The sequence below is a fragment of the Salvelinus namaycush genome, unplaced genomic scaffold (genome assembly GCF_016432855.1).
Source record: "Salvelinus namaycush isolate Seneca unplaced genomic scaffold, SaNama_1.0 Scaffold1831, whole genome shotgun sequence".
Taxonomy (NCBI): Eukaryota; Metazoa; Chordata; class Actinopteri; order Salmoniformes; family Salmonidae; genus Salvelinus; species Salvelinus namaycush.
The window spans coordinates 1,030-27,570 of NW_024058599.1; the positions used below are offsets into that span (position 1 = coordinate 1,030).

General features: G+C 47.1%; 1 pseudogene; it reads left to right on the forward strand.

The window, feature by feature from the left end:
• The first annotated feature begins 3,281 nt into the window (after positions 1-3,281).
• LOC120037716 overlaps positions 3,282-26,541 on the forward strand; it is a 45,129-nt pseudogene continuing 21,869 nt past the window's right edge.

Consider the following 26,541-nt stretch of genomic DNA (forward strand, 5'->3'; position numbering starts at 1 on the left):
ATAAGTCATCTATAGTCTCTTCACTCTGTCCAGCTTGATAACAGTCATCTATAGTCTCTTCACTCTGTCCAGCTTAATACGTCATCTATAGTCTCTTCACTCTGTCCAGCTAGATAACAGTCATCTATAGTCTCTTCACTCTGTCCAGCTAGATAACAGTCATCTATAGTCTCTTCTCTCTGTCCAGTTGATAACAGTCATCTATAGTCTCTTCACTCAGTCCAGCTTGATAACAGTCATCTATAGTCTCTCCACTCTGTCCAGTTTGATAACAGTCATCTATAGTCTCTTCACTCTGTCCAGCTTGATAACAGTCATCTATAGTCTCTTCACTCTGTCCAGTTTGATAACAGTCATCTATAGTCTCTTCACTCTGTCCAGTTTGAAAACAGTCATCCAAATGAAAGCTAGACAGCCAGGGAACATAAACAATTCCAAAACAATGGATAGAGGACTTTTTTTGCACATTTTGATGGTGAGGAAATATAATACATTTGAAGACCAAATACAACCTGCAAGGCAACATGAGTTTAATACCACAGAGAATGGGAAGCTTTGCAGCAACGCCAGTGCAGTTAGCCTGTTAGTGTCCAAATTATAAACGTGTGTGTGTGTCAGTGCGTATGTGTGTGTGTGTGTGTCAGTGTGTGTGTGTGTTTGTCTACAGCTAATTTTCTCCAACAACCAGAGAACCAAAGTTTACAAGTATTCCCAGAAATATCTCCACCCCACGTCTTCAAATGAGAAGAGAGAGAGAAAGAGCGATGAAGGAGGAGAATGTCCTTAGTCTCTTGTTGCCTATCCTTCCTGACACTTCCTGCCAAACAGTGTTAAAGCAGAATAAGGAATGTATTATTTGCGGTGTGCCAGAGAACATTTTAATAAGGCAATCATTTTGGCAACAAAAAGATCTCTGCAATCCATCCTCCATGAATGCAATTTACATATGTTTACCAAAGTCACGATGGTATTTATGAGTGGGGGATGGTGTGTGTGTGTGTATTGCTCTTACATGTCATGAAAGCCAATATTTGTTGATATAATGTCTTATTGTAGACACCTTTAGAGACATATCTGGCATGCTGATCTATATAAAACGTCACATCATTTTTCTTGTCCCCGGTAACGTTGCTGTTAAATGAGAACATGATGGCTAGCTAGTGTAAAGGACGTCACGCTGCTTGATTAGCGAGTACTTCCTCCTGATTCGGCCCATACCTGGCGCAAACTCGGGACCTCTGCATTGCTAGCACACGTGACCACCCTCCTGAAGTGTCATACTAGTCGGCGCCATGTGAAAAGCCAGCTATTCGCTGGCGCAAGTGGGGACACTTCAGGCTGAGGAGTAAGTTTCACGTATCCCCATGTGCTACACATGCATTATAGGTAGAAAAGCTACAAGACAGCAACATGGAACTGCTCACTACTGATGTCCCCCAAGGCTCGGTGGTAGGCCCTCTCCTCTTCCCTCTGTACATCAAGTCATTCAGTTTGTTTCAGTGGCTGGGAACTGCTCACTACTGATGTCCCCCAAGGCTCGGTGGTAGGCCCTCTCCTCTTCTCTCTGTACATCAAGTCATTCAGTTTGTTTCAGTGGCTGGGAAACGGACACCACTTTCCTTTTTCTAAATGAACCAGCTAGAACGTTGAGGATGACTTTTGTTCTAATGTCAGTTCTCTGACTGTTCCTGGTGGAATCCTAATGCAGAATGTCGTTGGAATGTCCTGGTGTGAATATCACACAGACTCTCTTCAGACACCTAGCATGCCACACGCACACACAAACACACACGCACATCTCTCCCCTGACACTCGTGTCACTGTGGTCCTCACAATAGTGAGGCATGATGGGATTGCTACTGTAATTACCCATCCTGCCTCTGGGTTTTTCCGACAGCCCGTCACTCCTTATGTCAACATCATTACCAGGGCTGGCTGGAACTGTGTGTGTGTGTGTGTGTGTGTGTGTGTGTGTGTGTGTGTGGTGTGTGTGTGGTGTGTGTGTGGTGTGTGTGTGGTGTGTGTGTGTGTGTGTGTGTGTGTGTGTGTGTGTGTGTGTGTGTGTGTGTGTGTGTGTGTGTGTGTGCATGTCTGTGTGTCTCTAATGGCAATATATCTCTCCCCCCTCCTCCCTATTTTTCTTTACTTTCCATCTATCCTTGTCCTCTTGCATCCTCACACTTTCAATCTCCCTATTTCTTCCCCCCTCTCTCCACTTTCTGTCTCATCCACCTCTTCTCTCCCTCCCTCCATCCGTCTCTCCTCAGTCATTCCTGGAGTTTCATTGCGTTGAAAGGCAACTCGTCCTCTGCAGTGGAGGATCATGCTATCTATCAGGTGAACCTCTCTCTCATCTCTCTCTCCTTTCTCTACCCTCTTCTCTCCTTATCTTTCCCTCAACCTCTCCCTCACAATATCTCTCTTTCTCTCCCCTTTCACCCCACCTCCCTCTCTCCCTTCACTTCTCTCCATCTCTTACTTTCTAGAGTATCTCTCCCCCTTCTCTCTTACTTTCTAGAGTATCTCTCCCCCCCCCCTCTCTCTCTTACTTTCTAGAGTATCTCTCCCCTTCTCTCTCTCTTACTTTCTAGAGTATCTCTCCCCTTCTCTCATCTCTTACTTACTAGAGTATATCTCCCCCTTCTCTCTCTCTCTCTCTTACTTACTAGAGTATCTCTCCCCTTCGCTCTCTCTCTCTTACATTCTAGAGTGTTTCTCCCACTTCTCTCATCTCTTACTTACTAGAGTATCTCTCCCCCTTCTCTCTCTCTCGCTCTCTTATTTACTAGAGTATCTCTCCCCCTTCTCTCTCTCTCCTACTTTCTAGAGTATCTCTCCCCCTTCTCTCTCTCTCTTACTTTAAAGAGTATATTTCCCCCTTCTCTCTCTCTCTTTCGCTCTCTATTGTACTTGTATTTCTTAGTGTTATAGATGTTATAAACCAAACACCTGTCTGGACAGACAGACGAACAGACAGACAACAGACTGATGAACAGACTGATGAACAGACTGATGAACAGACTGATGAACAGACTGATGAACAGACTGATGAACAGACTGATGAACAGACAGACAAACAGACAGACGAACAGACGGACAGACGGACAGCAAGTGGGAAAGTGAAAGAAAGAAAACACAGACTGTTAAAGTATGCTGGGCATGTCCTCTCCTTACTCTGTTGACGTGTGTGTGTGTGTGTGTGTGTGTGTGTGTGTGTGTGTGTGTGTGTGTGTGTGTGTGTGTGTGTGTGTGTGTGTGTGTGTGTGTGTGTGTGAGAACAGGGACCAAAGCCTCCTCGGAAGCTCGTAGTTCACGCATGTTCCAGTCAGAATACGGAGAGCACTTCACCATCACCACCTCCAGCCAATGGGTGCAAGGTAACACGCACACACTTCTGACTGGCCGTCTGGGTCATGTCATCACTGTTTGAAAGCCTTTGATTTAAATTCAGCTCAACAGAGCAGCCAGATTCCCCTGCATTCATTACACACACACACACACACACACACACACACACACACACACACACACACACACACACACACACACACACACACACACACACACACACACACACACACACACACACACACACACACACACACAGACACAGACACACACACACACTGAACCCAGGCAACATATTATGGAAAGATTCCCTTCAACTACTCTCCTACTAATGCTACTTGTCAGAACACAGTGGAAAGAAGTCTAATCCTTGATGTACATTTGATTAATCTCCACACACACACACACACACACACACATTCATGCACACACACATCAATATCAACATCTTGGCAACGGTGTGTAGGAATCCCATTGAAATGAGTGTGTGTGTTAGAGGCAGAGTGGACTGAGTGGTTTGACAGAGATGATGAGAGAGGATCAGGAGACTGGGAGAAGCTGTCTGACCTCCACAAGGCTTACCCTGACCGCCTCTGTAGCACCCCCATGGATATACAGGTAAAACACACACACACACACACATTCTCACGCACAGACACACATACACAAACGCATGCACGCACACACACGCACACACACACACACACACACACGCACACACACAACACACACACACACACACACACACACACACACACACACACACACACACACACACACACACACACACACACACACACACACACACACACACACACACACACACACACACACACACACCTGAACAGCTGGTGCCTATAGCTCTGTAGCAGCCAAATAACTTTGGAACAATGATGTGCCAAAGAAGGCAAAGCTTAGCTTGATCTATTTCCATTTTTATTGCCTGTAATTATGATGAGGCCACAGCAGCCAGCACTGTGTGTGTGTTCACAGATACTACATTCACTCTGCCACCATGTACGGCATAAGCAAAAGCTGTTTGGCATCCACAGTGAAGACTAAACACACACACACACACACACACACACACACACACACACACACACACACACACACACACACACACACACACACACACACACACACACACACACACACACACACCACACACACACACACACACACACCTGTCACTCACTTTCTGTCTGTCACACCCACACAGTCTACTGTGACAGGAAAAAGCTCACTTCTTTATCCTTGGTGTTTTAAACAGACATTATTTTACCAATAACAAACTGCCGTCTTGGCTGTTCTTTGGATGTCGAAGCCAAGGCTTCTGTTAAGCACTGCTGTGACAAATGTAGTTATACTTTTCCCTCTACCTCTTCCTAACCCCTCTCTCTCTCCCTTCTCTCTCTCTTCCAGGCTGAGTCCCATGATGGTGTGCCATCTAACGAGACAGGAGACGTCATCTATAAGTCTGACAGGGACTACGGCTTCGTCTGTCTCAACAAGGACCAGAGCCACGGCCTCTGCCACAACTACCGAGTACGCTTCCTCTGCGGTAAACTAGGTACGGACACCGGTCTGTAGTTGGGTGCCCGTGTGCATCTGTGTATGTGTGTGTGTGTGTCCGCATGCATGTGTTTATGTGTGTGCCAACGGCTTTAAAAAACGTAAAACATTTATTTAACTAGGCAATTAAGTTGAGAGAGATACGGTGACATCCTTTCACAATGTCACAGTGGCCAGAATTATACCATGGTTATCTGACTGATTTGATTGAGGTCATTTAGGTGTGTGTGTGATATCCTTTAGCTTGTAGATTGAATGTGGTTTGATTAAGGTGTGGGCATTCCCCTATTAGTCCATTAGTACCATGTTGATACTCTTACATTGTTATATTCATCCATGATCCTCCTAGACGTCAGCACAGACACAGGACATACTGTACATCACATGATCCTCCTAGACGTCAGCACAGACACAGGACATACTGTACATCACATGATCCTCCTAGACGTCAGCACAGACACAGGAATACTGTACATCACATGATCCTCCTAGACATCAGCACAGACACAGGACATACTGTACAACACATGATCGTTCTAGACGTCAGCACAGACACAGGACATACTGTACATCACATGATCCTCCTAGACGTCAGCACAGACACAGGACATACTGTACATCACATGATCCTCCTAGACGTCAGCACAGACACAGGACATACTGTACATCACATGATCCTCCTAGACGTCAGTACAGACACAGGACATACTGTACATCACATGATCCTCCTAGACGTCAGCACAGACACAGGACATACTGTACATCACATGATCCTCCTAGACGTCAGCACAGACACAGGACATACTGTACATCACATGATCCTCCTAGACGTCAGCACAGACACAGGACATACTGTACATCACATGATCCTCCTAGACGTCAGCACAGACACAGGACATACTGTACATCACATGATCCTCCTAGACGTCAGCACAGACACAGGGACATACTGTACATCACATGATCCTCCTAGACGTCAGCACAGACACAGGACATACTGTACATCACATGATCCTCCTAGACGTCAGCACAGACACAGGACATACTGTACATCACATGATCCTCCTAGACGTCAGCACAGACACAGGACATACTGTACATCACATGATCCTCCTAGACGTCAGCACAGACACAGGACATACTGTACATCACATGATCCTCCTAGACGTCAGCACAGACACAGGACATACTGTACATCACATGATCCTCCTAGACGTCAGCACAGACACATGACATACTGTACATCACATGATCCTCCTAGACGCCAGCACAGACACATGACATACTGTACATCACATGATCCTCCTAGACGTCAGCACAGACAGGACATACTGTACATCACATGGTCCTCCTAGACGTCAGCACAGACACAGGACATACTGTACATCACATGATCCTCCTAGACGTCAGCACAGACACAGGACATACTGTACATCACATGATCCTCCTAGACGTCAGCACAGACACAGGACATACTGTACAGCACATGATCCTCCTAGACGTCAGCACAGACACAGGACATACTGTACATCACATGATCCTCCTAGACGTCAGCACAGACACAGGACATACTGTACATCACATGATCCTCCTAGACGTCAGCACAGACACAGGACAGACTGTACATCACATGATCCTCCTAGACGTCAGCACAGACACAGGACATACTGTACATCACATGATCCTCCTAGACGTCAGCACAGGACACAGGACATACTGTACATCACATGATCCTCCTAGACGTCAGCACAGACAGGACATACTGTACAACACATGATCCTCCTAGACGTCAGCACAGACACAGGACATACTGTACATCACATGATCCTCCTAGACGTCAGCACAGACACAGGACATACTGTACATCACATGATCCTCCTAGACGTCAGCACAGACACAGGACATACTGTACATCACATGATCCTCCTAGACGTCAGCACAGACACAGGACATACTGTACATCACATGATCCTCCTAGACGTCAGCACAGACACAGGACATACTGTACATCACATGATCCTCCTAGACGTCAGCACAGACACAGGACAGACTGTACATCACATGATCCTCCTAGACGTCAGTACAGACACAGGACATACTGTACAACACATGATCCTCCTAGACGCCAGCACAGACACAGGACAGACTGTACATCACATGGTCCTCCTAGACATCAGCACAGACACAGGACATACTGTACATCACATGGTCCTCCTAGACATCAGCACAGACACAGGACATACTGTACATCACATGGTCCTCCTAGACATCAGCACAGACACAGGACATACTGTACATCACATGGTCCTCCTAGACGTCAGCACAGACACAGGAAATACTGTACATCACATGGTCCTCCTAGACATCAGCACAGACACAGGACATACTGTACATCACATGATCCTCCTAGACGTCAGCACAGACACAGGACATACTGTACAACACATGATCCTCCTAGACGTCAGCACAGACACAGGACAGACTGTACATCACATGCATTATGAATAACACACACACATTCAGCAGGAGAGTTATGGCTCCTCTTCACTGGAGTTATTCAGTTAACCTGACAGCCCAGCTGCTCCAACTGATTTATGGGAAGGGTGCGTGCGTATGGGTGTGTTTGTGTGTGTGTGTCAGTGCATTTGATATAACCATATTGATTGACGTATTTCTCTGTCCCTCCAGTGCGTCCCCAGGCCTCCATCTCTATAGAGCGTCTGTCCAACAGCACTGTCCTGGAGTTAGCTGAGCCAGCTGAAGGCTGGGGCCCAGGAGACAGACTGGTGGTGGCCAGTACTGACTACTCTATGCACCAGCTGAGGAGTTCACCATACTACCCTGCCCTGCCTGTGGGCCCACACAGGTTAAAGTCCAAGGTGAGTGTGTGTGTGTGCGTGTGTGTGTGGAAGCACCTTCAACCTTGCTGCCACAGCCTTGGCATGGATTGATGTGTTGAATGATGGACAGAGAGACAGACATACAAACAGAGAGAGAGACAGGGTATGTGTCCAAAATGCCACCCTATTTACTATATAGTGCACTACTTTAGACTAGGGCCAATAGGGCTATACTCAAAAGTAGTGCACTATATAGGGAGAATACAGGCCGGAGAATGAAGCACAGGTAATGTTTGTAATTGCCCCAGATTTCTGCACCCCAGTGCAGATGCTTGACCTACTAAATGACAATCACTGGACTCTCTGTCCATACCTCTGGAATGGGCCGTGTGTGTGTGTGTGATGGTTTTGGAACACACTGCTCATTGGGACGGACAGAGAGAAGATTGTTTATGTGCTGAAAATAGCTGTTGGAGAGATTCTTGCGAACGCATAAGTGGAAGTTGTATAATAGTGAGTTGTATAATAATGTGTGTGTGTGTGTGTGTGTGTGTTTCATTCTACCATGTGTTTTACATTTCTCACCCTCATACTCACAATAACAAGGTTAGAGTGTTCCAACTCCTAGTCAGTGTCCCAAATGGCAGCATATTCCCTACACAGTGCACTACATTTGACCAGGGATCTAGTAGCACTGTAAAGGGAATAAGGTGTAATTTGGGACACAACCCTAAAGCCTTCTAAAGTCCTTCTTTCTTTTAATGCAAATGGACCGAACCAAGTGACATCTTTGGCCAGACAGACTCACAAAATTCAAACAAGTATTCTGACACCCCACCTGTCAGATGTGTGTGTACTGGTAGGGAAGTCAGGTGCAGGAGAGCAGAGATTTGTGAACAGACGCACATGTTATTTAGGCAAAAGTGCAAAACGCGGAAAACAGTCACAAGAATTATGTTTAACAATAAACATCTTTGTGAAAATAACAGTGAAAAAACAAGCCAGTCTTGTCAGGTTTTGGCCAGGACTGTTCAGGTTTTGGTCACTAGATGTCCCCATTGCACCTTTTTTGTACCTTTTGTTTTTTCCTTGCTCTAATTATTGTTTGCACCTGTGTGTCGTTCCCTTGTTAGTATTTAAACCCTGTGTGTTCCTCAGTTCTTTGCTCAGTGTTTGTATGTTAGCACCCAGCCCCAGCCCAAGCCTTGTTGTGAACATATATTTTCTCTTGTTGGATTTTCCAGAGGTTCTCTGGTTTTGTTCTTGTGTATTTTGGATTAGTCTTTTGAGGTTTGTTTTTTCCCTTGCTGTTCTTACCACTTTGTGGATTTTCTTTGTATTTTGGAAGATATCCATTTTTTTGCCTCTTGGCTTTATTTTGGACATTGTGGATTTAGATTCTTTGCCTGAAGATCTTGTTCTTTAATTAAACCACCATCTCTAGTACTGCTGTGTCTGCCTCATCTTCTGGGTTCTGCCGATTATTAGTGACTGTTTCTCGCACCGGGTCCTGACAGAAACACTGAGCCATTAATATGAACCCAGAGGCAGCCAGTACCCAGGACTTTTTTCCCATGCTGTCCCACCACGAGGGGACTGTCCAACGTCACGAAGCTGCTCTGGTTCAGCAAGAGGCCTTACTGGCTGGACATTCTCAACTTCTGTCGGAGATGATGACTTCCATAAAACAGATTTCTGATCAACTTTCCCCTGCAACCGCTTCTGCTCCAGTTCATCAGATTCAAGTGCCCGTGGCAGTTAACCCCCTGGCTGAACCTCGTCTGCCGCCTCCCCAACGGTTCTCAGGTGATCCGAGTGTTTGTAAGGGGTTTTTCACCCAATGTTCTCTCTCCTTCGAGCTGCAACCCTCGTCGTTTCCCACCGACCGGTCCAAGATAGCATATATCATCACCCTGCTGTCGGAAAAAGCCCTAGCCTGGGCTACTGCTGTGTGGGATGCCCAAAGTCCCTGCTGTGCCAGCTACTCTACCTTTGCTGAAGAATTCAAGCGAGTGTTTCAAGATCCCACCAGCGGTCCTGACTCAGCCAAACGGCTCCTGACTCTCAGCCAAGGTCGGCGCAGCGTGACGGACTATGCCATCCAGTTCCGCACGGTGGCAGCAGCGAGTGGCTGGAACGACGAGGCGCTCACAGTGTGCTTTTTGAAGGGTCTTTCCGACACCATCCAAGATGAACTGGCCACTCGGGAACCACCGGACAACCTCGAGTCCCTGATCAAGTTGGCTTCACGCATAGACCAGCGTCTGAGAGAGAGAGAGCTCAACCGTAGATCTCTCACCCTAGCTCCTATCGGTCCCAGCTCCGAGTCTCCACCTTTATCCTCGCTGACTCCACCGGAACCCATGCAGGTTGGACGCATCTCCCAGGCTGAGAGAGACCGCCGGATAAGGGAGCGATGCTGTCTATATTGCGGCAAACCGGGCCATTTCCTCTCCACGTGTCCCGGGCTCCAGGGAAAACGCACTCTCCCGTGCAGGCCTGGGAGGACTGTAACGGGAAACATAACCTCCTCCCATCCATCCAACTCCCGCCTGCTTATTCCAGTTACCCTTTCCTGGGACAACCACGAGCTTCCCCTTCAAGCCTTGGTAGACTCTGGAGCCGCAGGTAACTTCATGGATGGTGTCTGGGCGAAGGAGAATGGCGTTCCCTCTGAACCTCTAAGTGACCCCATAAGGGTTACTACGTTGGATGGAAGCCCTTTGGGATCTGGACTTGTCACTCGTGTCACTACCCCCTTGCGACTTTCAGTTTCCCAACACCAGGAAGTGATGAACTTTCATCTGACCTCGTGTTCCGAGTTCCCTCTCGTCCTTGGATACCCCTGGCTTCACAGCCATAACCCTCACATCGACTGGTCTGTGGGCACTATCAAGCAGTGGGGTCCTATGTGCCAAGCCACTTGTATCTTCCCAAGTTCCCGAGTTCCCCTCCCGAGTCTCTAGAATCCATCGACCTGTCTCGAGTTCCCGAGTGTTACCATGACCTCAAACCGGTATTTAGCAAACAGAGGGCCACCAAACTACCACCCCATAGACCTTACGATTGCCCCATCGACCTGTTTCCGGGCACCTGCCCCCCCAGGGGTCGGATCTTTTCCCTATCTCCTCCCGAACGAGCTGCTATGGATACCTACATCAAGGACGCTCTGGCAGCAGGCCTCATGCGTCCATCCACCTCGCCGGCGGGAGCAGGGTTTTTCTTTGTGGCCAAAAAAGACGGTGGATTACGTCCTTGCATCGACTACCGGGGACTTAATGCCATAACCGTCCGTAACCGCTACCCGCTACCCCTTATGGCCACAGCCTTTGAGCTGCTCCAGGAAGCAGTGGTCTTCACTAAGCTTGACCTACGGAACGCATACCATCTTGTGCGGATCAAACCCGGTGACGAGTGGAAGACCGCTTTCAACACGCCTACTGGTCACTACGAATACTTGGTGATGCCCTTCGGCCTGACCAACGCCCCGGCTGTGTTCCAAGCGCTCATAAACGATGTGCTTAGGGATATGCTTAACATTTTCGTGTTTGTTTACTTGGATGACATCCTCATCTTTTCGAGCTCCCTTCAAGAACACACTAAGCATGTCAGACAAGTGCTCAAACGCCTCCTAGACAGCCATTTGTACGTTAAGCCGGAAAAGTGTGAATTCCATTCCTCTCGAGTACAATTCCTGGGATTTGTAGTGGAACCCGGTCGAGTCCAGATGGACCCCAAGAAGGTAGGGGCGGTAGCGGATTGGCCCACCCCCAAGTCCGTTAAGGAAGTTCAGCGTTTCCTGGGCTTCACTAACTTTTACCGCAAGTTCATCAAGAACTTCAGCTCGGTGGCAGCCCCTCTCTCAGCTGTAACCAAGGGTGGCAACACAAGGTTTCTGTGGGGAAGAGAAGCTGAGACGGCCTTCCAAGGACTCAAGCAGCGCATCCTCTCTGCTCCCATCCTGATACTACCGACGCGGATGAACCTTTTGTGGTGGAGGTAGACGCATCAGAGGTTGGTGTTGGAGCTGTCCTGTCTCAGAGGGGTGAAGACAAGAGGCTTCATCCTTGCGCCTTCTTCTCTCACCGGCTTACCCCGGCCGAGAGGAATTACGATGTGGGGGATCGTGAACTCCTAGCGGTTAAGATGGCATTGAAGGAATGGAGACACTGGCTCGAGGGGGCTTCTCAACCATTTCAAGTGCTTACGGACCACAAAAATCTGGAGTATATCCAGCAGGCGAAGCGGTTGAACTCCAGACAAGCTCGATGGTCTCTTTTCTTCAGCCGATTCCAGTTTATCCTCACCTATAGACCCGGGTCGAAGAATCTCAAACCGGACGCCTTGTCACGAGTCTACTCTCCTGCCATTCGAGAAGATACTGACATGACTGTTCTTCCTGCCGCTAAGATCGTGGCTCCAATCTCGTGGCAAGTTGAGGATACCGTGAGACAAGCTCAAGCCATCGAACCGGGTCCTAAGGGAGGTCCTGCCAATCGGTTGTTTGTTCCCAAGGCAGCAAGATCCCAAGTCCTTCTGTGGGGGCACTCCTCTCGCCTCACCTGTCACCCGGGCGTAGGTCGTACCTTGGAGTTCATTCAGCGTAAGTTCTGGTGGCCCACCATAAAAGAAGACGTTGCCACTTTCGTCAAGGCCTGTCCCGTGTGCTGCCAGGGCAAATCTTCTCACCTCCGCCCTCAAGGACTCCTTCACCCTTTATCTATTCCCCACCGACCCTGGTCCCATATCTCGTTGGACTTTATTACTGGCCTTCCTCCGTCCCATGGTAATACTACTATCCTAGTCATCATCGACAGGTTTTCTAAGGCGGCCAGGTTTGTTCCCTTGACCAAATTACCTTCTGCCAAGGAAACAGCTGAGTTGGTGATTAACCATGTGTTCCGAGTCTTTGGCATTCCGCAAGATATGGTTTCCGACAGAGGTCCCCAGTTCGCCTCAAGGTTTTGGAAGGCCTTCTGCCAACTCATAGGGGCCACGGCCAGTTTATCTTCAGGGTACCATCCGGAGTCCAACGGCCAAACCGAGAGGATGAATCAGGAGCTGGAAACCACCCTCAGATGTATGGTTTCCAACAACCCGTCCACATGGTCATCCTTCATTGTTTGGGCCGAGTACGCGCACAACACCTTGTGCTCCTCCTCCACTGGTATATCCCCGCACGAGTGTCAGTTTGGCTATGCTCCTCTATTGTTCCCGGACCAGGAGGCAGAAGTCAGAGTGCCTTCAGGCTCGAGGTTCATCAGACGCTGTCGGCTTACGTGGAAGAAGGCCCGTCTTAATCTTCTGCGTTCCTCACAGCAGTACCAGCGACAAGCCAACAGACGTCGCCGTCCCGGTCCTACCCTGTACCCCGGCCAGAGAGTATGGCTCTCAACAAAAAACTTACCGCTACGGGTGGAGTCTCGCAAGCTGTCCCAGAGATTCATCGGTCCCTTTAAGATTGCCAGGAGAGTCAATCCCGTTACTTTTCGCCTGCACTTACCCAGATCCCTTAAGATCAATCCAACATTTCACATTTCTTTATTAAAACCTGTTGTTTTTCTCCCCTTATCCCGGCAGGCAGACCTCCCCCTCCGCTCCGTGTCATCGGAGGCCAGTCGGCTTATACCGTCCACCGGATACTGGATTCCCGCCGGGTGCAGCGGTCCTGGCAGTATCTGGTGGACTGGGAAGGCTACGGTCCCGAGGAGCGCTCCTGGGTTCCTGCCAAGGACATACTGGACCCTGACCTCATTCGTCAGTTCAGGGTCCTCCACCCTGAGAAGGCTGGTAGGAACGTCAGGAGCCGTTCCTAGGAGGGGGATTCTGTCAGGTTTTGGCCAGGACTGTTCAGGTTTTGGTCACTAGATGTCCCCATTGCACCTTTTTTGTACCTTTTGTTTTTTCCTTGCTCTAATTATTGTTTGCACCTGTGTGTCGTTCCCTTGTTAGTATTTAAACCCTGTGTGTTCCTCAGTTCTTTGCTCAGTGTTTGTATGTTAGCACCCAGCCCCAGCCCAAGCCTTGTTGTGAACATATATTTTCTCTTGTTGGATTTTCCAGAGGTTCTCTGGTTTTGTTCTTGTGTATTTTGGATTAGTCTTTTGAGGTTTGTTTTTTCCCTTGCTGTTTTTACCACTTTGTGGATTTTCTTTGTATTTTGGAAGATATCCATTTTTTGCCTCATGGCTTTATTTTGGACATTGTGGATTTAGATTCTTTGCCTGAAGATCTTGTTCTTTAATTAAACCACCATCTCTAGTACTGCTGTGTCTGCCTCATCTTCTGGGTTCTGCCGATTATTAGTGACTGTTTCTCGCACCGGGTCCTGACAAGTCTGGCGCGTCAACAAAACACACGTAACACAAACAATCTCACACAAAGACATGATGGGGAATAAATACATGTAGATTGATTGGGGAATGAAAACCAGGTGTGCAGGGAACAAGACAAAACAAATGGATACATAAAAAATGGAGCGACGACGGCTAGAAAGCCGGTGACATCGACCGCCGAACGAACAAGGAGAGGAGCCGACCTCGGCGGAAGTTGTGACACCACCACCTTTCTTTCCTTCTTTGTCTGTGTGTGTCTGTGTGTGTCTGTGTGTGTCTGTGTGTGTGTCTGCCACACCATTATACAAGCGTAGAGACAATAGTCAAATAAGTGTTCATTGAGCGCAGTCTGAACCTGCGAGAGAGACAAAGGAAGATGGTGAGCAATTAGATGAGATGAAGAAAGGAAGCTTGACTTACTATGACGCTCCAGAGGCTTCTGGCAGCAAACACTGTCTAAATCCCTGTAAACCTATACAACATGTTCCTAATCAGATCCCTGGCCCGAAGCACAACTCAACTCTATCTCCAAACCTGAACTCCATTCCATCTGACTTACAGGGATTTAGGCAGCACTTGCTGTGGGAAATGCTTGTATCCCAGAAAGGCTCTCTCCTCCTGGGGCCGAACATTGATCTATTCCCAGGCTTCTGAAGGCCTCTGGGGCATCATAATAAGTCACGAGCTTCCTCTCTACATCACATTATATCTGATGTAATCGCTCTCCATCTCTCTGTCTCTCTTTCTCTGTCTCTACATCTTTATCCATCTGTCTCTCTTTCTCTGTCTCTACATATTTATCCATCTGTCTCTCTTTCTCTGTCTCTACATATTTATCCATCTGTCTCTCTTTCTCTGTCTCTACATCTTTATCCATCTGTCTCTCTTTCTCTGTCTCTACATCTTTATCCATCTGTCTCTCTTTCTCTGTCTCTACATATTTATCCATATGTCTCTCTTTCTCTGTCTCTACATTACATATTTATCCATCTGTCTCTCTTTCTCTGTCTCTACATATTTATCCATCTGTCTCTCTTTCTCTGTCTCTACATCTTTATCCATCTGTCTCTCTTTCTCTGTCTCTACATCTTTATCCATCTGTCTCTCTTTCTCTGTCTCTACATCTTTATCCATCTGTCTCTCTTTCTCTGTCTCTACATCTTTATCCATCTGTCTCTCTTTCTCTGTCTCTACATATTTATCCATCTGTCTCTCTTTCTCTGTCTCTACATATTTATCCATCTGTCTCTCTTTCTCTGTCTCTACATATTATCTCTCTGTCTCTCTTTCTCTGTCTCTACATCTTTATCCATCTGTCTCTCTTTCTCTGTCTCTACATCTTTATCCATCTGTCTCTCTTTCTCTGTCTCTACATATTTATCCATCTGTCTCTCTTTCTCTGTCTCTACATATTTATCCATCTGTCTCTCTTTCTCTGTCTCTACATATTTATCCATCTGTCTCTCTTTCTCTGTCTCTACATATTTATCCATCTGTCTCTCTTTCTCTGTCTCTACATATTTATCCATCTGTCTCTCTTTCTCTGTCTCTACATCTTTATCCATCTGTCTCTCTTTCTCTGTCTCTACATATTTATCCATCTGTCTCTCTTTCTCTGTCTCTACATCTTTATCCATCTGTCTCTCTTTCTCTGTCTCTACATCTTTATCCATCTGTCTCTCTTTCTCTGTCTCAACATATTTATCCATCTGTCTCTCTTTCTCTGTCTCTACATATTTATCCATCTGTCTCTCTTTCTCTGTCTCTACATATTTATCCATCTGTCTCTCTTTCTCTGTCTCTACATCTTTATCTCTCTGTCTCTACATATTTATCTCACACACACACACACACACACACACACACACACACACACACACACACACACACACACACACACACACACACACACACACACACACACACCATGTATGTTTTAGAGTTCATTTCCTGCAATTCTACACATTTTGCCATGAGTTTTTTGTGGAAATTGATCCGCGGGCCGCCAGTTGCCCCACCCTGAACCAGATGATCAGAGGACTGTAATATCAAAGAGAGAAACATGAAAATATCTGTTATCAGACTAGTAGGTCAAACCAGCCTACAGCAAGATGGTCTGCGTGGGTCTGCGTGGGTCTGCGTGGGTCTGCGTGGGTCTGTGTGTGTGTGCTTGTTTTTTGTATTTGTGTATATCTGTCTGCGTGCATGTGTGTCTGTTGGGACTGAGTTTCAGCCAATGAAACGTCTCTCTCTCTGGTTCAGTGAGAGGAAGGGAGAGTGTGTTCTTCTCAGAGAGAGATACCATACACTCTGACAGACTTCACACACACACACACACACACACACACACACACACACACACACACACACACACACACACACACACACACACACACACACACACACACACACACACACACACACACACACACACACTCGCAGTTCAGTGGAGGCTGCTGAGGGGAGGACGACTCATAATCATGTCTGGAAAGGTGTAAATGGAGTGGCATCAAAACACATGGAAACCATGTATTTGATGTATTTGGTACCATTCCACCTATTGTGCTCCAGCCACTACCACTAGCCCGTCCTCCCCAGTTAAGGTGCCACCAACCTCCTGTGATACAGTTGTCTGTTAACCTTACCTGTGTTGACGTTACATGACATTCTGTTGGGTCGCTGCCTTCATTCCTTTCAGCTCCCAGCCATTCTCTCTGACTCTATCTCTGCTTTTTAAAAGTTACCACTGATTTAATATGACATGCCCTCAATTGGCTGTGTGTGTGTGTGTGTGTGTGTGTGTGTGTGTGTGTGTGTGTGTGTGTGTGTGTGTGTGTGTGTGTGTGCGTGTGCGTGTGCGTGTGACCGTGTGTGTGGATGCTTACATGCTTTTTGTTAGTTTGACTATAAGAGCAGAAAGTAGTTCACTCTGAAGTCTTCCACAGTAGATACATCAATGTTTAAAATTCCCTGAATAATGAGTTGTTTATCTAGGGGCTGCACCTCTGTTTTCTAGGCCTATTAATTAGGTGTGTGTGTGTGTGTGTGTGTGTGTGTGTGTGTGTGTGTGTGTGTGTGTGTGTGTGTGTGTGTGTGTGTGTGTGTGTGTGTGTGTGTGTGTGTGTGTGTGTGTGTTAAAACTATTTTAATGATAGGTAGACTCTGGCTCATCACCAACCCCTTTCAACTTCAATCTACCTATTAATTTAATTTCTGTGTTTATTAATTCCGCAAGTAGCCCTCCAGTGATGCACAATTAGAAGCTCTTGTTGTGTATGTCTAAAGAGTTAGGCAGAGTCTACCCAAGGCTTTGATGAAGGCCATGACGCCAAAACATAAGCCTGTTTGGATAAAGGTTTCTGCTAAATGGGAAATGGCAGTCAGTTAATAAGTTGGCTAAATTCTATATATACAGTGTGTCTGCTATTTCTGTCTTGCATGGTTGTGGCATGTGGGCGTGGCCAGTGCATTCAGTCATGCAAGAGAACGGAGAGAGCGGAGAGAGCGGAGAGAGCGGAGAGAGCGGAGAGAGAGAGCTTCTTTTAATTGGAAAGTGTGTGTGGCTAATGACGCATTTTCAGGGACAGTTGATAATGTGTCTCTGCATGTGGTTCACAATAATATTAATGTGTATATCCAAATGAAATCTTTTGACCATGATAATCTCAGACAGGCAGGCAGTTAGGCTGGCAGACACAGTTATACAAACACTCACAGACAAATTCTCATTCCTAATAGGGTCACGGTATGTTCTCCAACTCTCTCCGTTCGTCAGTGGAGGATGCAGTTTGTCAGTGTTGTCAGGGGAGCGCCAGTAGCAGGGCAAAAGGTGGCCGGGATTCTTTCCAACGGCTCCCTCAAGGCAGACCATTTCAGAACCAACAGTACCCAGGTATCTAACTCTGCCTGTCTCCTCCGCATCATTAACAATTGGGAGAGAGAGTGGTAGACGGGGGCAGGAGTGGAGGAAAGAGAGAAAGAGGGTGCAGAGATTGCTGTCAGTCTTATTGCAGTGATGAGTAAATCCTGAGAAGTGATCCAGTCACTTTCTTGGTACAGAAAGGTGTTATCAGTATCAGGGTTGAGATGTGTGGCTGACCAGCTGTGTCTCTGATTCTTTTACTCTTATTTGTCATTTCATTCGCTTTCTTCTTCTTTTTCTTCCATAACTCTTTGGCATTTAATGACTGTAGTGTTTTTGTCTAGTGTGTGGGCGGGCAGTAGGAGCTGTTCTTTTCTTAGATTCCTCTCTTTTTGTTTTGTTATTTTTTCATGTTTTTCTCCTCTTAACAAGTCATGTGATGCCATTAGTGAGGAGAGAAGACTGAACCTGGGGAAAGTGAATGTTCTGAACTCATTCATATTTCTTTAGTATCTACTTGGATCATTAGATGTCACAGACAGTGGGCTGTTCTTGTCACAACCTCTCCTCTCACTCTCTCATTTCCTCTCTCCCTTTCTCTCCTCTCATCTCGTGATTATTCCTCTCCTCTCTCCATCCCCCTCTAATAGTTCTCATCTGTCATATATATACCTCCCCAGTAGCTGGACTGGCAGACTCATTCTGTGACCTTTAACACCCACCATCATAATCTTCCTCAACCTCCCTCCATTAAATCTCTTCCCTCTTCCCGTACCCTTTCTCTCTATGTTTGTTCTGTGGCCCTGCCAACTACAGAGTGGTTCTTGTGACAGCTGAGAGGTGGTGACATCTTCAGACTAAAGGGAGATGTCTGAAGAGACAGACAATCACATTCAAATACAGACAAATCCTTCACAGACCGATTCCTGTGTGAGTGAGTGAGTGACGACATTCTGTGACCAATGTGTTAAATTTAGGCACACAGAAACAACTGGATTCAATCCCAGTGTGGGGCACTAGTTCTTGGATGTTGTTTTTTGCCCCTAGTGGCTGGTTTTGATGCTGTCTCCCAACTTCCGGAGGACCTGCACAAATGTTGAATTTCTTTTGTGAGGTAAAATAATGTGCAGCTCGCACAGATGCGACCAATACATGTTTTAACTCGCCCAGCGAGACTAAATGGTGGCAGTCTGGCGCCCCGCCATGTAGGCTTTTCACTACTCTCTAATTTTCATTTTACTTTGATGAAAAAGGGCTCCATCTTCACAATCAACAGTATCCTAGGCCAAGGCTCCTCTCTCACTCTCTCCTCAGCAGCAGAACAGCCCCAGACAATTTGGCTGACTACAATCAACAGTATCCTAGGCCAAGGCTCCTCTCTCACTCTCTCCTCAGCAGCAGACCAGCCCCAGACAATTTGGCTGACTACAATTTTATCGGCTTTTCATTTATTTTATCGGCCAAAAGCCGGAAATTACCTGCTAACGGAAACCCTGGTGTGTGTGTGTGTGTGTGTACATGTGCATTCGTATGTCTGTGTATGTGTGTTGCCAGGTGTGTTCTAACGTGTGTGTGTGTGTGTGTGTGTGTGTGTGTGTGTGTGTGTGTGTGTGTGTGTGTGTGTGTGTGTGTGTGTGTGTGTGTGTGTGTGTGTGTGTGTGTGTGTGTGTGTGTGTGTGTGTGTGTAGGTAAGCCAGTGTTCCTCCACATGGGTGAGGAGGTGGATGGGGTGGACATGAGGGCAGAGGTCGGTCTGCTGAGTCGCAACATCCTGGTGCGCGGCGAGATGGAACCTCGTTGCTACGACAACGAGGCCTGCAAGTTCTTCGCCTTCGACACTTTCGGGGGACACGTGAAGGTAATTTAATTAACATGTCATTAATTGTTCACGACTCTACCCCTTCAATCTATCTATTCATCCCTCTATCTACACCTTTACTTTAATCATCCATCCACCCATTCATTTTTCTTTATCCTTCCAATGATCTAAACTTGTAGATAGTGTGTGTAGGGCTGGACAATTCCGGTAACTTAACTTCCTTAACCTTTTACTGCAGTGGGCTAAATCAGGGTCACACAGAGTGTTTCTTGGTATTCTTAAACAATTCTACTTTGAAACAAAAGTATACACCTCACACACATGTTTATGGGATAAAAAAAGAAGACACTTGTACCATGTCAGACATACAGTTGAAATGTGTTAAATGTTGAGTTTGCATCCCAATATTACACTTTATATAAATCACAGAAGACTGAAATATAACAAAACCGTTTGACATAGAAACACTGGATTTTCGGCGGGTTTTGGAAATAATGTTTATTAATTCTGAATAATATTAGTAACCTTCCACCCATGAGGCCTCAAGGTCATTTGACTGCAGGAAAGGGCTGCAGTCTGTGAGGTTACCAGAGTTCTGCAGCCCTGATCATGTCTTTCTGTTCTGTTTATTCAGTCCTTGAGGCCTTCACCTGAAGAAATGGGCTATTGTTTTGGGCTATACTGTACAGTTAACATAAAGGTTACATTAAGAAACTGAGCTCATCTATTGTCCTTACAGGTTAGGTGAGGGTAAGGGAAACGTTTATAGAGTTTAGTTATAATCAGATGTTTAGTTAGAAAGCACAACCCTTCCGTCCCCGTCTAGCATGGCTAGACGCCCAGACTCTGGGGAGCACAGTTAGGACAGAGAGAGCTGAGACTGTCACACACGCCAGCCAAATAGATTATTACAGTAATGATCTGGTTTGGGTCATGACTGTCATCAGATGACATATGGTGACGCAATCTGTCAATGACATTTGTAATATCATCGTTATGGCAGTGGTATGTTGGCTGTCATTAGGCCAGTGTGATTCTATGACAGATGGACAGGCAGGCAGGCAGGCAGGCAGGCAGGCAGGCAGGCAGGCAGGCAAACACACACACACACACACACACACACACACACACACACACACACACACACACACACACACACACACACACACACACACACACACACACACACACACACACACACACACACACACACACACACAGCACCATAACAGCTATGGATAATATTAATTCCAGATACCAATCCTGATTTAAGCAAGCAGGCAGGCTAAGGTTTGCACAAATAAACAATTGTCACTTTGCTGACGGGGAGTGTCACATTGGGAGAGTTTCTTGTATTGTGTTGTTTGCCATTACTGTAATTAGGTTTGGCAGAACATTTCCAATGAGTGAAAGTTTCTTGGAAGCTCTTTTGATTGAGTTCCGTCTAAATTAAGGCACATTTTATTTACAGCACAGAAACAAAGTTTGAAGCGCAACCTAGGGGGGAGATAAACACACACACACACACACACACACACACACACACACACACACACACACACACACACACAGACACAGACACAGACACAGACACAGACACAGACACACACACACACACACACACACACACACACACACACACACACACACACACACACACACACAGACACAGACACAGACACAGACACAGACACACACACACACACACACACACACACACACACACTGGCATAGTCTTTAGAGTGAGTTGGATTGCATCCTGTTCAATAGACAGCTGTTTATTGAAGCTGTCAGTCATAGAACCTGGGTTGTGTCCCAAATGCCACCCTATAATAGTGCAGTACCTTTGACCAGGAAATGCAGGGCTCTCATTTGGGATGCAGCCCAGAAGAAGATCCACAGCTAGTAAGGAATGGAGCCACGTCCATCTCCACTGCCTGCAAATTCTTCCCATTACATTCTAGTCAACCACGTTTTAATGAAGAATTATGGAAACAATTTGATTAGTCTCTCATGCATGGAAACTCTCGCTATCTTTTTATCTGTCTTCTACTCAATCTCTCACACTTTCACTGTTTCTTTCACATTCAAGTTCTCCTGTCTTACTCTCTGTCTTTCTCTCACTCTCTAGCGGTCTCACTCTCTAACGGTCTCACTCTCTAACGGTCTAACTCTCTAACGGTCTAACTCTCTAACGGTCTCACTCTCTATCGGCATCACGCTCTATCGGCATCACGCTCTAACGGTCTCACTCTCTAGCGGTCTCACTCTCCAACGGTCTCACTCTCTAGCCGTCTCGCTCTCTAACGGTCTCACTCTCTAACGGTCTCACTCTTTAGCCGTCTCACTCTCTAGCCGTCTCACTCTATAGCGGTCTCACTCTCTAGCGGTCTCACTCTCTAGCCGTCTCACTCTCTAGCCGGTCGCACTCTCTAGCGGGCTCACTCTCTGGCGGTCTCACTCTCTGGCGGTCTCACTCTCTGGCGGTCTCACTCTCTAGCGGTCTCACTCTCTAGCGGTCTCACTTTCTAACTGTCTCACTCTCCCCCTCTCTCCTCACTCTCCCCCTCTCTCCCTCCCAGGTGGAGCGTGGCTTTAAGTCTGTGCAGGTGTCTGGTGTAGAGCTGCAGCACATGGGTCAACAGTCTATGGGTCACTACCCTGTCCACTTCCATATGAACGGAGACGTGGACCAGAAGGGAGGCTACGATCCCCCCACCTCCGTCAGCGATCTGTCCATCCACCATACCTTCTCCCGCTGTGTCACTGTGCACGGCTCTAACGGCCTACTGGTGAGCTATATGCATGCACACACTTGGACATTTGGTTCCATACATTTGAGAGTATAAAAGTGCTGCTGGTCGGCCATTCAGTTGTCACGACGACACCCGCCTTCGCCCAGCCTCTCCACCATCTGTGTGTGTGTGTGTGTGTGTGTGTGTGTGTGTGTGTGTGTGTGTGTGTGTGTGTGTGTGTGTGTGTGTGTGTGTGTGTGTGTGTGTGTGTGTGTGTGTGTGTGTGTGTGTGTGTGTGGTTAAAGAGGTCTTCTGTTAGATCAACTGTCTTACCCCAGCAGAACCCCAACTATAAGCTGTATACCAAACGAGTGGCAGGGTGACAGCTGTTTTTCGGATCCCAGATGTAAAGTCATTTAACTGAATCAGTAGGGTTAGCACATTCACAGAAAGATTTTCAGACCTCACTTGACCGGTTTCTTCCGTTCACGGAGGCACAGAAAAAGTACAGTCAAACACATCCATTTTATTAGCGTTACTCTCTAAGGGCTGTAGCTGAGTTGTTGAGACGTTATAACGCTCCACATCTTGGGTTGAACAATTCTGCTGACTTTCCTCAAATTCCCAGGTTTTTCAGAAATCCTGATTCCGGGAATCTTTGAACCAGGACTTCTAGAAGACCTGGGAATTTTGGGAAAGTTGCTGGAATTTTGTAACCTTATCCAGGTTGAGCTACAAGGGTTTCAGGAAACTTACCTGTGGTGTTATTTCACTGTCTTTGCTAAAAATCTGAGCCACCTACGAAATTATAATGATGATAATAACCATATTCATGATTATGCATGTTGCTAATTACTGTTGTGAACCCAGGGACATTATGATCTGTGGACGTTACAGGGTCACAGACAGAGCAACTACATAGAATTACGCACAAAAGAAGATAATTGCTTCTAGCTAGAATTCTATGAGAACAGTCTGTTGGAGACTGAGGTGGGATTCTGTGTGTGTGTTTGTGTGTGTGTTTGTGTGTGTGTGTGCGCGCTCATGCAAGCTCATCTTCGCCCATCCTCGTGCACGTGCGTATGTGTTGGAGGGTTGTTAAAGGTGTCCTGTTGTGTTGCCACGGCAATCAGAGAATCTATCCGTTGCCATAACGAGGAGATGTGCCGTTGCTACCCAACATGGCGTATCTAAACCAAGGCTCCTGAAAATTGGGTACAAACTGGATAGAACACAATTGTGTCCTGTCACTCTTCAGGCGTTAAAAGGAAATGGAAGATAGATGGTGAGATACTGAATTCTCTGAGATGTTATCTTTCTGCTTCGGCTTCGTCCCAATTAGTACCCTATTCTATTCCCTACATAGTGGAACAGGGTCCCTGGTACCTACGGACCCTGGTTTAAAATAATGCACTAGATAGAGAATAGGGTCCCATTTGAGACTCAGGCCCTAGTCTCCTCTCCTTCATCAGATGTCAGAATATCTCCATAGACATGAAGACTGGGGTTAGCACCGCATGATTTAGCTCAGCAGGCTAATACAGTCTTGTGTGAGCAGAGGCAGTTTGGTGAACTGTTCTCACATGAGGAGACTTCCCTAAACCAACCGCAAAGAAGAGGTGAGATGAGCTAGCTAGCAAGTGTGGCAGGCAGAGTAATATCTTTCTTTAAATGGTGTAGCTCAGTGGAATGATGTGTTTCACACCATCTGATGAGATTGGGTTTTTAGCCCAGTGCATATGACAGAGAAGAGACAGAAGGAAAACCACGTCCTTCAGACATGCAACCACGTCCTTCAGACATGTGCCAGTCAAAATAAATGTGTGCGTGGTTTGTCAGGGTTGGGGTTATTCCAGTCAATTCAGAAAGTAGGACTAAACCAAATTCCAATTCCAAATGTTCCTCATTGAAAGCATTGAAGATATTGGGATTGGAAATTCAGCGTACTCCGTGAATTGACTGGAATTTAAATGGAATTGACCCCAACCCTGGTGTTTCTCTCTCTCTCTCTCGCTCTCCCCTTCTCTCTCCCCCCTCCTCTCTCTCTCCTCCCTCCCTCCCTCCCTCCCTGCCTCACTCACTCACTCACTCACTCACTCACTCACTCACTCACTCACTCACCTCACGTCACTCACTCACTCACTCACCTCACTCACATCACTCACAGTCACTTCACTCAACTCACATCACTCACATCACAGTCACTCAACTCACTCACTCAGCTCACTCCTCACTCCACCCTCGCTCGCCGCGCCCCCACTCTCCGTCTCTCCCTCCTTCTCTCTACCTCCCCCACTCACCTCACTCTCTCTCCTCTCCCCCCCATCGCTTCTCATCGCCCCCCCCCTCTCTCCCTCCTCCTCTCTCCTCCCTCCCTCCTCCCTCCCTCCCTCCCTCCCTCCCTCCCTCCCTCCCCCTCCCTCCCATACCCTCCCTCCCTCACTCACTCTCATCTCCCCCCTCGCTCTCCTCGCCGCCCACGCCCCTCTCTCTATCTCCCTCCTTCTCTCTACCTCCCCAAACACTGCCACTCACTCTCTCTCTCCTCCCCCCATTCGCTCTCTCGCCCCCGCACCCCCCTCTCTCCCTCCTCCTCTCTTCCCTCCCTCCCTCCCTCCCTTCCTCACTCACTCACTCTCTCTCCCCCCCTCGCTCTCTCTCGCCCCCCTCTCTCTCCCTCCTCCTCTCTCCCTCCCTCCCCCACTCACTCACTCTCTCTCTCCCCACCTCACTCCCTCTCGCCCCACTCTCTCTCCCTCCCCCCTCTCTCTGTCCTACCAGGTAAAGGACGTGGTGGGCTATGATGCTCTGGGACACTGTTTCTTCACTGAGGACGGTCCTGAGGAGAGGAACACTTTTGACCACTGCCTGGGGCTGATGATCAGAGCTGGTACCCTGCTGCCCTCCGACAGGGACAGCAAGATGTGTCGCGATATCACACAGGGAGCCTTCCCCGGATATGTGGCCAACCCACGACAAGACTGCAGGTAGAGGAGATCAATAGAAGTGTCCCCTAGGTACAGATCTAGGATCAGTTTCCCTTCACGCAATCCTAACCTTAACTATTAGTGGGGAAGATGCAAAACTGACCCAAGATCAGCGTCTAGGGCTGACTTCACATCTACACATATAGATACACGTAAGATGGATATATACAGACAGCAACAGGTACATGTACACACACACTCACCTGTTTAGCATGTCTGCTGCGTATAAATAGAGTCTGTCCTCTGAACTGATATGTCTGTCCCCGTGGTAACCTGCTATCTCTGGTGTTAGAGAGACAGAGTATGATTAATGCATAAGAGACACGCTCAGCCAGAAGATACAACACTGCAATAAGACTGAGCTTTACCTTATCTTACCTTAAATCACACACACACACACACACACACACACACACACACACACACACACACACACACACTGCTTATTACCCGACTGATGTTCTCTATTCCCTTTGCAAAACCAATTAGGTTGTGATTCTAAGGCTAGAGGTTTGACTAAAAGTCTGGATCCCACATTCATTTGAGTGTTAAAATCAGAGTTGTATCTAGTTGTCGGTTACTAGGGCTGCATCCCAAATGGCATCCTATTACCTACACAGTGCCTTCGTGTCTATGTGTTGTTTAAAGAGTTACTCTTTCCCGAATTTAGGGGGGGGGGGCAAAACGACAGGCTTGTCAGCTCGGGGATTTGAACTTGCAACCTTTCGGTTACTAGTCCAACACTCTAACCACTAGGCTACGCTGCCGCCCCATGAACAGCCACATGAACAGCCAGTCATTCGAAAAGAGGTTGCATTTTACATATTTACGAGTGGAAACCTTTGTTGTCTCTTTGTTGAAATCGCCGGTCCGTCTGCTGGAAATTCAGTCGCCAGAAAGTCTCTGGTTTGTCCACCAGAGATTAAAGTCTTTCGTAGTTGTAGCTTGTTCCCTTTGTTCTGGAAGTGTCTGTTAAATATGGATACATCAGACGCACCAATGGTCGTTTGATAGGGAAATGTTCTCCAGAATGGATCTTT